This window comes from Moschus berezovskii, chromosome 21 (genome assembly GCF_049115385.1).
Source record: "Moschus berezovskii isolate FMDL1 chromosome 21, NW_MosBer_1.0, whole genome shotgun sequence".
NCBI lineage: Eukaryota > Metazoa > Chordata > Mammalia > Artiodactyla > Moschidae > Moschus > Moschus berezovskii.
The window spans coordinates 23,224,374-23,235,568 of NC_142480.1; the positions used below are offsets into that span (position 1 = coordinate 23,224,374).

The 11,195-nt window shown below is 41.8% G+C and overlaps 2 pseudogenes; both read right to left on the reverse strand.

Annotated features, from left to right (window-relative positions):
- Nucleotides 1–726: 726 nt before the first annotated feature.
- LOC129550147 (PITH domain-containing protein 1 pseudogene) lies at nt 727–1,362 on the reverse strand (annotated as a pseudogene).
- An 8,782-nt stretch (nt 1,363–10,144) lies between these two features.
- On the reverse strand, nt 10,145–10,755 carry LOC129550146 (CKLF-like MARVEL transmembrane domain-containing protein 3 pseudogene; annotated as a pseudogene).
- Between the last annotated feature and the right edge of the window lie 440 nt (nt 10,756–11,195).

The window sequence follows — 11,195 nt, forward strand, 5'->3', positions numbered from 1 at the left end:
TAGAAGATGATAAACATTAAGGATGTCCAAAGAGAAGCATATCAAAATCCCAATCTTACCCTGGCCAGGATACCCACAAACACAGAAACAATGCCCATGCTCTCCTCAGACTGCTTACCTGGACAATAGGAAAAAAGACCCTCTCAAGCTATAAACCAACATCAGGAGATTCCTGCTCTTCAAGCTATAACGTGGGACACTGGTGCATGACAGACAACTCCAAGCTGGGCAATTTGACAAGAACGTTGAAAAATGATAGGGAGAAGTAGCAAGCAGGGACAAGTATTTCTAGTTGGAGACCCTTCTGATGGTTAAGGCAAACACAATGCTGAGGCTTCAGAGAGTTTACTGCAGCCCAGGAATAGTTTCCATTTTAAAAAACAAGTCACACCATAATCCTGCCACAGAGCAACAAGACACTGGGGATCCCATGGCCACATAAACTGGAAAGGCAGGCATTATCCATGGCTTCCAGATACTGACCAGCCCAAGACCCAATTTCTGTAGGGTTCCAGAGAACTAGGATTGTCCCTTGGCACCCACACAACACTTCCTGGGGGTGTGGTGTCTTCCATAGGCCAGGTTTCTGCAGCAAGCCCTAAAGACAAAGCTTGAAAGAGGTTGTGACAGCCAACTCTCTTTGGAGCCCCATCTCTCTTTGTCCTTCCCAGCAGGATGTCATACTTTTCACCAACACAACCCCTCTGTGGGAGTCTTGGCCAGCCCTTAGGAAATAAAGTGTGTCTGTGGGGTAACCTGATAGACACTGCGGTCGACTGGATTGGCTGATGCTTCATAATCACAGATGGTCACCTCATGTCAGCGAAGTTCAGTCCCTTCTCCTCTCAGTCCAATATAAAAGACCTTTGTGTTATTGGCTCTTAAGTTTTTTGAAATATGAATTGAGAGAGGATAGACATTTGGAAAACGAGACATTTTTGTAGCATACTCTAATTCCCCTGTAAGATCTGGGTTCAGACTAAAGGTCTGATCTAGCTCCCTGTCTATACCATCAAAAGACATCTGTGGAATGTTCTTGTACAGTCTCATCTCAGAGGGGTGTGAGTCATCATCTTCTCCCATTATAATGATGCCTTTGAGCTTGACATTGCCTGTAAATGGAATATTAAACAGAAGCTGTTCATCTGCATCATTTTCAACAAACTTGGAGCCATCTGTCCGCTCCTCCCACGGCTTGAGGACGAGGAGGCCACTGCCTTCGCAGCTCTCATTGAGGCACTGCAGCCGTTATAGGTCGATGGACAGGTACAGGCCGTAGGCTAGGCTGCACTGCTCTGGCAGCTCCTCCCATTTGGCAGCGCAGCGGCCCCCGGCCCCGCCATGGCTGTGGCAGTGTGACATGGTGACGCCACCACCCATGCGTCCCGTTGGCCCTGCTGCTGCCACTGCCGCTCCCCACTACTCGTTTTTTGCTCTGACCTAATTTTAATTTTTTAAACCTATTATATTTTTTTCTACATTTATTTCTTTGTTTGCTTTTCCTACTGTTCTTTTCCCCTTGCAGTTAATCTTTAATGGATATAAATCTTCTTCATCTACCTCTGTTTAACTTTGCATATCTAGTTTTTCTTTCCATTCCTCTCAACATATGTGTTAGTTTTATTTCCATTGCTTTATTCCCCACTTGGCACCTTGCTTTAGTTTTGTTTTCTAGCTTGTGCTTTAGTTAGTTTTGTTCTTAACTAGTAAATAAAATTTATTTCCTCTGTTCGCCAGATCAATCTATTGTACTTTATTTTTGTTGAACTGTTTTGACTTTGCTTATGGGTGTATATGTATATGTGTATATTCCATTTTAATTATTATTTGCTTGATTTTGTAACTATCATTTCTCTGAGGTTCATCTTTGGTTTATTGTTTTGGGGTATTTATTTTAATCTCACTTAATGCCATACAAACCACTTGTGGAATCTTCCTTCTTGACCAGAAGTCAAGCCCTGAGCCTTTGGAGTAGGAGCACTGACTCCAAGACCCTAAACTCCCAGAGAACTAACCCTAGAGAGTATCAAATAGTGAGAACTCACACAAAGGAAACCACATGAATACAAGGCCCAGCATCACCCAACTACCAGTAGCACCCTGTGCAGGATGCCTCATCTAAACAAAAAACAAAATAAAAATACAAACCCAATAACCATCAGACAGGATTACCACCTCACTCAGCCTTGCCCATCAGCGGAAAAACAAACAAATAAACAAAAAAATAACAACAACAAAAAGACTCAGCACAAATCTCACCCTATACAAAGCTTAAACAAACCACTAGACCAACCTTAGGAGGACAGAAACCAAAAGGAAGAAAGAATTCAACCATGAAGGCTGGGAAAAGTAGACCTCAAACACAATAAGTTAAAAAAACAAAATGAAAAGACAGGGAAATACTACACAAATGAAGGAACAAACCAGAAACACAGAAGTCCAAATAAATGAAGAGGAAATAGGCAAGCTACCTGAAAAAGAATTCAGAATAATGATAGTAAAGATGATCAAAAACCTTGAAAACAAAGTGTAGAAAATGCAAGAATCAATTAACAAAGATCTAGAAGAATTAAAGAATAAACATGCAGAGGCGAACAATACAATTACTGAAATTAAAAATACTCTAGAAGGAATCAATACCAGAATATCTGAAGCAGAAGAATGAATCAATGAGCTGGAAGATAAAATGGTGGAAATAACTTCTGAAGAGCAGAATAAAGTAAAAAGATGAAAAGAACTGAGGATAATCTCAGAGACCTCTGGGACAATATCAAATGCACCAACATTCAAATTATAGGGGTCCCAGAAGAAGAAGACAAAAAGAAAGAGTATGAGAAAAATTTTGAAGAGATTATAGTTGAAAATTTCCCCAACGTGGAAAAAGAAATAGTCAATCAAGTCCAAGAGGTACAAAGAGTCCCATACAGGATAAAACCGAAGGAGAAACATGCCAAGACACTAATCAAACTAACAAAGACTAAACACAAAGAAAGAATATTAAAAGCAGCAAGGGAGAAGCAGCAAGTAACATACAAAGGAAATACCATATGCTTAACAGCTGATCTTTCAGCAGAAACTCTGTGGGCCAGAAGGGAATGGCAGGATATATTTAAAGTACTGAAAGGGAAAAATCTACAACCAAGATTACTGTACCCAACAGGGATCACATTCAAAATTGATGGAGAAATAAAAACTTCTCAAACAAGCAAAAGTTAAGAGAATTCAGTATCACCAAAGCAGCTTCACAACAAATGTTAAAGGGACTTATATAGTCAAGAAATACAAGAGAAGAAAAAAGATCTACAAAATCAACCCCAAATAAGAAAACGTCAATAGGAACATCAGTTCAGTTCAGTTCAGTCGCTCAGTCGTGTCCAACTCTCCGCGACCCCATGAATCACAGCACGCCAGGCCTCCCTATCCATCACCAACTCCCAGAGTACACTCAAACTCATGTCCACAGAGTCGGTGATGCCATCCAGCCATCTCATTCTCGGTCGTCCCCTTCTCCTCCCGCCCCCAACCTTTCCCAGCATCAGAGTCTTTTCCAGTGAGTCAACTCGTCGCATGAGGTGGCCAAAGTATTGCAGTTTCAGCTTTAGCATCAGTCCTTCCAATGAACACCCAGGATTGATCTCCTCTAGAATGGACTGGTTGGATCTCCTTGCAGTATAAGGGACCCTCAAGAGTCTTCTCCAACACCACAGTTCAAAAGCATCGATTCTTCAGCGATCAGCTTTCTTCACAGTCCAACTCTCACATCCAAATTACTTTAAATGTAAATGGACTAAATGCTCCAAGGAAAAGACACAGACTGGCTGAATGGATACAAAAGCAAGACCCATATATATGCAGTCTACAAGAAACCCGCTTCAGACCTAAGGACATGTATAGACTGAAAGTGAGAGGATGGAAAAATATATTCCATGCAAATGGGAAGCAAAAGAAAGCTGGAGTAGCAACCCTCATATCAGACAAAATAGATATTAAAATAAAGAAGACTATAAGAGATAAGGAAGGACACTATATAATGATCAAGGGATCAATCCAAGAAGAAGACATAACAATTGTAAATATCTATGCACGCAACATAGAAGCACCTCAATACATAAGACAAACACTACAGCTGCTGCAGCTAAGTTGCTTCAGTCATGTCTGACTCTGTGTGACCCCATAGATGGCAGCCCACCAGGCTCCGCCGTCCCTGGGATTCTCCAGGCAAGAACAATGGAGTGGGTTGCCATTTCCTTCTCCAATGCGTGAAAGTGAAAAGTGAAAGTGAAGTCACTCAGCTGTGTCTGACTCTTTGCGACCCCATGGACTGCAGCCTACCAGGCTCCTCTGTCCGTGGGATTTTCCAGGAAAGAGTACTGGAGTGGGTTGCCATTGCCTTCTTTGAAGACAAGCACTAACAGACATAAAAGGAGAAATTGACAGTAACACAATAAGAGTAGACTTGAACACCCCACTCACACCAATGGACAGATCATCAAATCAGAAAACTAATAAGGAAACACAAGTCTTAAATGATACATTAGATGAGCTGGATCGCATTTATAGCTTCAGGACATTCCATCCAAATGCAAAAGAGTGCACCTTCTTCTCAAGTGCACATGGAACATTCTCCAGGACAGACCATATCTTGGGTCACAAATCAAACGTCAGTAAATTTAAGAAAATTGAAATCATATCAAGCATCTTCTCTGACCACAACACTATAAGCTGCTGCTGCTGCTGCTAAGTCACTTCAGTCGTGTCCAACTCTGTGTGACCCCATAGATGGAAGCCCACCAGGCTCCCCAGTCCCTGGGATTCTCCAGGCAAGAACACTGGAGTGGGTTGCCATTTCCTTCTCCAATGTGTGAAAGTGAAAAGTGAAAGTGAAGTCGATCAGTCGTGTCCGACCCTTAGCGACCCCATGGACTGCAGCCTACCAGGCTCCTCCATCCATGGGATTTTCTAGGCAAGAGTACTGGAGTGGCTTCTCCGCAACACTATAAGACTAGATATTAATCACAAGCAAAAAAAAACTGTAAGAAACACAAACACATGGAGATTAAACAACGTTTCTAAATAACCAACGTTACTGAAGAAATCAAAAGGGAAATAAAAAAATTTCTAGAAACAAATGACAATGAAAGCATGACAATTTAATACCTATGGGATGCAGCAAAAGCAGTTCTAAGAAGGAAGTTTATAGCAATATAATCCTACCTCAAGAAACAAGAAAAACATCGAATAGACAACCTAACTTTCCACCTAAAACAACTGGAAAAAGAAGAACAAAAAAACCGCAAAGTTAGTAGAAGGAAAGAAATCATAAAGATCCAAACAGAAATAAATGAAAAAGAAATGAAAGAAACAACAGTAAAGATTAATAAAACTAAAAGCTGTTTCTTTGAGAAGATAAACAAAGTTGACAAAACTTTAGCCAGACTCATCAAGAAAAAGAGAAGAACCAAATCAACAAAATTAGAAACGAAAAAGGAGAGGTTACAACAGACAATGCAGAAATGCAAAGGATTATAAGAGACTATTATGAACAACTATATGGCAATAAAATGGATAACCTGGAAGAAATGGATGGATTCTTAGAAAAGTTCAATCTTCCAAGACTGAACCTGGAAGAAATAGAAATTATGACCAACCCAATTACAAGCACTGAAATTGAAGTTGTGATCAAAAATCTCATAAAAAAAAAAAGCCCAGGACCAGATGGCTTCACAGGAGAATTCTGTCAAACATTTAGAGAAGAGCTAATGCCTATCCTTCTGAAACTCTTTCCAAAAAGTGCAGAGGAAGGAACACTTCCAAACTCATTCTATGAGGCCACCATCACCCTGATACCAAAACCAGACAAACACAACACACAAAAAAAGAAAACGACAGGCCAATATCACTGATGAACATAGATGCAAAAATCCTCAACAAAATGTTAGCAAACAGAATTCAGCAACACATCAAAAAGCTCATACACCATGATCAAGTTGGGTTTATTCCAGGGATGCAAGGATTCTTCAATATACAGAAATCAATCAATGTGATACACCATATTAACAAATTGAAAGATAAAAACCATATGATCATCTCAATAGATGCAGAAAAAGCCTTCAACAAATTTCAGCACCGATTTATGATTAAAACTCTTCAAAAAATGGGCATAGAAGGAACCTACCTCAACATAGTAAAGGCCATATATGATAAGCCTACAGCAAACATTATTCTCAATGGTGAAAAACTGAAAGCATTCACCCTAAGATCAGGAACAAGACAAAGGTGTCCACTTTCACCACTGTTATTCAACATAGTTCTGGAAGTCCTAGCTACAGCAATCAGAGAAGAAAAAGAAATAAAAGGAATCCAGGTCAGAAAAGAAGAAATAAAGCTTTCACTGTTAGCAGATGACATGATATTAGCAGATGACATGATACTGTACATAGAAAACCCTAAAGATAGTATCAGAAAATTACTAGAGCTATTCAGTGAATTTATCAAAGTTGCAGGATACAAAATCAGTACACAGAAATCATTTGCATTTCTGTATACTAACAATGAAAATTCAGAATGAGAAGTTAAGAAATCAATCCCATTCACCAAAAAGAATTGCAACAAAAAGAATTAAATGCAACAAATGAATTTAACAAATTTAATGCAACAAAAAGAATTAAATATCTAGGAATAAACTTACCTCAGGAGACAAAAGAACTGTAGACAGAAAATTATAAGACACTGATGAAAGAAATCAAAGATGACATGAACAGATGGAGAGATATTCCATGTTCCTGGGTAGGAAGAATCAATATCATGAAAATGACTCTACTACCAAATGCAATCTAAAATTCAATGCAATCCCTATCAGATTACCAAAGACATTTTTCACAAAACTAGAACAAAAAATTTCACAACTCATATGGAAACACAAAAGACCCCAAATAGCCAAAGCAGTCTTGAGAAAGAAGAATGGAGCTGGAGGAATCAACATTCCTGACTTCAGATTATACTACCAAGCTACAGTCATCAAGATAATATGGTATTGGCACAAAAACAGAAACATAGACCAATGGAACAAGATAGAAAGCCCAGAAATAAACCCATGCCCCTATGGGTGCCTTATTTTTGATAAAGGAGGCAAGAATATACAATGGGACAAAGACAGCCTCTTCAATAAATGGTACTGGGAAAACTGGACAGTTACATGTCCAGAATGAAATTAGAACACTTACTAACACCATACACAAAGATAAACTTAAAATGGATTAAAGACAAATGTAAGACCAGAAACTATAAAACTCTTAGAGGAAAACATAGGCAGAACATTTGATGACATAAATCAAGGCAAGAACTTCTATGACCCACCTCCTAGAGTAACAGAAATAAAAACAAAAGTGAACAAGTGGGACTTGATTAAACTGAAAAGCTTTTACACAGTAAAGCAAACTATAAGCAAGGTGAAAAGACAGCCCTCAGAATGGGAGAAAATAATAGCAGATGAAACAACTGACAAAGGATTAATTTCCAAAATACACAAGCAACTCATGCAACTCAATACCAGAAAAACAAACAACCCAATCAAAAAGTGGGAAAAAGACCTAAACAGACATTTCTCCAAGGAAGACATATAGATGGCTAAAAAACACATGAAAGATTCTCAACCTTGCTCCTTATCAGAGAAATGCAAATCAAAACTACAATGAGATAGCACCTCACACTGGTCAGAATGGCCATCATCAAGAAGTCTACAGACAATAAATGCTGGAGAGGGTGTGTAGGAAAAGGGAACACTATTGCACTGTTGGTGGGAATATAAATTAATACAGCCACTATGGAAGATGGTATGGCGATTCCTTAAAAAACTAGGAATAAAAACACCATATGACCCAGCAATCCCACTCCTAGGCATATACTCTGAGAAAACCAAAATGGAAAAAGACACACGTATCTGACTGGTCATTGCAGCACTATTTACAATAGCTAGAACATGGAAGCAACCTAGATGTCCATCGATAGATGAATGGATCAAGAAGTTATGGTACATATACACAATGGAATATTACTCAGCCATAAAAAGGAACACATTTGAGTCAGTCCTAATGAGGTGAATGAACGTAGAACCTATTATACAGAGTGAAGCAAGTCAGAAAGAGGAAGATAAATATCATATTCTAACACATATATACGGAATCTAGAAAAATGGTACTGAAGAATTTATTTACAGGGCAGCAATAGGGAAACAGACATAGAGAATAGACTATGGACATGGGGAGAGGGGAGGAGAGGGTGAGATGTGTGGAAAGAGTAACATGGAAATTTACATTACCATATGGAAAAAAGATAGCCTATGGGAATTTGCTGTATGTCTCAGGAAACTCAAATAGGAGCTGTTTCAACCTAGAGGGGTGGGGTGGGGAAGGAGATGGGGGGGAGGTTCAAAAGGGAGAGGATGTATGTATACCTATGGCTGATTCATGTTGAGGTTTGACAGAAAACAACGAAATTCTGTAAAGCAATTATCTTTCAATAAAAAAAATAATTTAAAATGATAGTTTGCATCTGCTCATCCCAAATTCCCAATCCATCTCTCTCTGTTGGCAACTCTGGTTATGTTCTCTATGCCTGTGAGTCTGTTTCTGTTTTGTAGATAAGTTTATTTGTACCATATTTTAAATTCCACATATGTGATATCACATGGTATTTGTGTTTGTCTGACTTACTTCATTTAGTATGATAATCTCTAGGTCCATGTTGCTGCAAATGGCATCTGTTGATGGGCATTAAGGTTGTTTTCATGTTTTGACTATTGTAAATAGTCCTACTATGAACATAGGACCGCATGTATCTTTTCAAATTATAGTTTTGTTTATATATATATATAAGTCCAGGAGCTGGACTGCTAGATCATATGTCAATTCAAGTTTTAGTTTTTTGAGGAACCTCCATACTGTTTTCCACAGTGGCTGCAGGAGTCCATTCTTAATGCACAGCAAAACATCTTTAGAATCACCTCTCTCAGTTTCAGACACTCTCAAATTCTTCTTCACTACTGGCAGCTGCCCCTCCTCATTCCGTCTCAACCCCCAATTTAGGACTTTTTTTTTTTGTTTTTTAAAAACTGTATTTTATTTATTTATTTATTTTGCAGGAAGACAGTCTGGCTTAATCCATGATGGCTTTTTTCAGGATAGGAGATTCATATGCAAGAGAAGACTACAAATGCCCAAAACATGGGTCCAGAACTCTGGCTCATTCACAAGGTCTCTCGGGTCACAGGAAATGCCACTGAAGAAGCTGCTTTTATGTTTAAAAAAAAAAAATCATACATAAAGTTACAAAATCCTACTGAAGATATATGCACAGCATAAGGTCCTTAGGTGAACACAGAAGGCACGTCTCACCCCTCATGTGGGTCAGGTGTCCAGAAGTACATTGTCCTGAGGGCCTGGGAGTCTCTCACCTGCTGACGGCCCCAGGAAAGAGGGTTGGGCTGGGCCTGCCCAGCTGCCCCGGGCGCTGTGGCCGCCACTTGTCATTTGGAGCCCTCAATCTTTTGGACCTGGTAAGCTAGTCTACGAGCTTTGCTTTTAAACAGTTGTACACCCAGAATAGGCAGGTCACCTGAAGTCATGATCATGGTCTCCAAAACTGTGAGGTGGGCAATGGGACCTACTCTCCTAGTTCACAGGGTAAAGGCTAGTTTTCTCCCTGCTTCAAGAATGAAGAGGGAACTGGTGCTCCTTGAACAAAAGAATTTTTGGAAGGATCATTCTTGACAAAGTGCCTGGCTTGAGCAGGGGCCCCAGCCGCAGACGGAAACCACTGGGGCCCAGGCGGTCTTTATCTTGCTTCTCTCCCCCACACCCGCCACAGCATGAAGGGCCCCCTGTGATGGGGTAACAAGGTTCCATCTGCTCTGTCCCCCGTGCTTACTTTTGGCAGAGAGGTTAAAGGGCTTAAAGTCGTGGGGCAGAAATGAGAAGGGGCAGAATATTCACAATGCCCTCACAGCAGAGGCTGGACAGTGCTAAGCCAAGGGTTGCCATTGTGTATACGGGGGCTCAGGAATGTTGCTTGGGGCTGTAAGGAGGCCTGCTCTGTCAGCAACTCCCACTGCTGCTGGAGAAATCACAGCCTCCCTCCCCACAGGCTTCTCTGGCCACACTCTGGCCGGCCTGGTCAAAAAGTGCGGGAGCAGAGGCCTGCGTGGCTCAGGTGCCAGGGCAGGGCAGGTCTTCAGTCCGAGTCAGAGTCGGAATTCTCTTCTTCTGCCTTGTCAGCTGTGGTCTCGTGTACTGAGTCCCCTTGTTGGAGGAATTTGGCCATGTCGTTAAAGCTCAGGTAGAAGTCGATGGCAAACACGACGGTGGCAAAGAAGCCAAACACCCCGGCTGCTTTGGAAGGCCCATCTGGGTATGTGGCCACGGCTGTGATGGAGATGGCGAAGTAGACGAGGGCGGCTGTGACACAGCGGAGGAAGTCCACCATGGGCCAGCGCAAGCCCTGCCACTTGTCATTCAGCTGCATGGCATCAGCGAAGAGGAAGCCGAGGGCCAGCAGGAACTCCGGCCGGGGCGCCGCGAGGAAGGCAGATGCTGAGGACCCATAGCAGACGAAGATGATGGACGAGAGACCCGTCTCCGCCAGCCGGAGGCGGCCTTTGAGCGAGCCGAGGAAGGTACGGAGCCCGGGAAGGGCCGCGCTGGGCTGGGAGCGGCCGGTGGGCTCGGGCTCCGGGTCCGGCTCCGGGTCTGGGGGCCACATGGCGGGGGCGGCGGCTGATGCTGAGGCTCGGCCTCGCGCTCTCTCACCCCGCGCCGGGAGGGAAGCGGAAACCCCGACTGTGTGGAAGCAGAGCGGGGCCAGCCTCCCGTTTTTTAAAAACTTAAAAAAAAAAAAAAATCACAGAATGTTTTCTTTTTATTTTTTTAAAATCTATTTATTTATTTATTTTGGCTGCACTGGGTCTTCACTGCTGCTCCCAAGCTTTCTCGAGTTGTGGCCCTTGGGAGCTACTCTCTAGTTTCCATGTGCAGGTTTCTCATTGTGGTGGCTTCACTTGTTGCAGAGCACAGGCTCTAGAGTGCATGGGCTCAGTAGTTGCAGCTCCCAGGCTCCGGAGTGCAGACTTAGTAGTTGTGGCACAGGGGCTCAGCTGCCTCATGGCATGTGAGATCTTCCAGGACCAGGGATTGAACGCATGT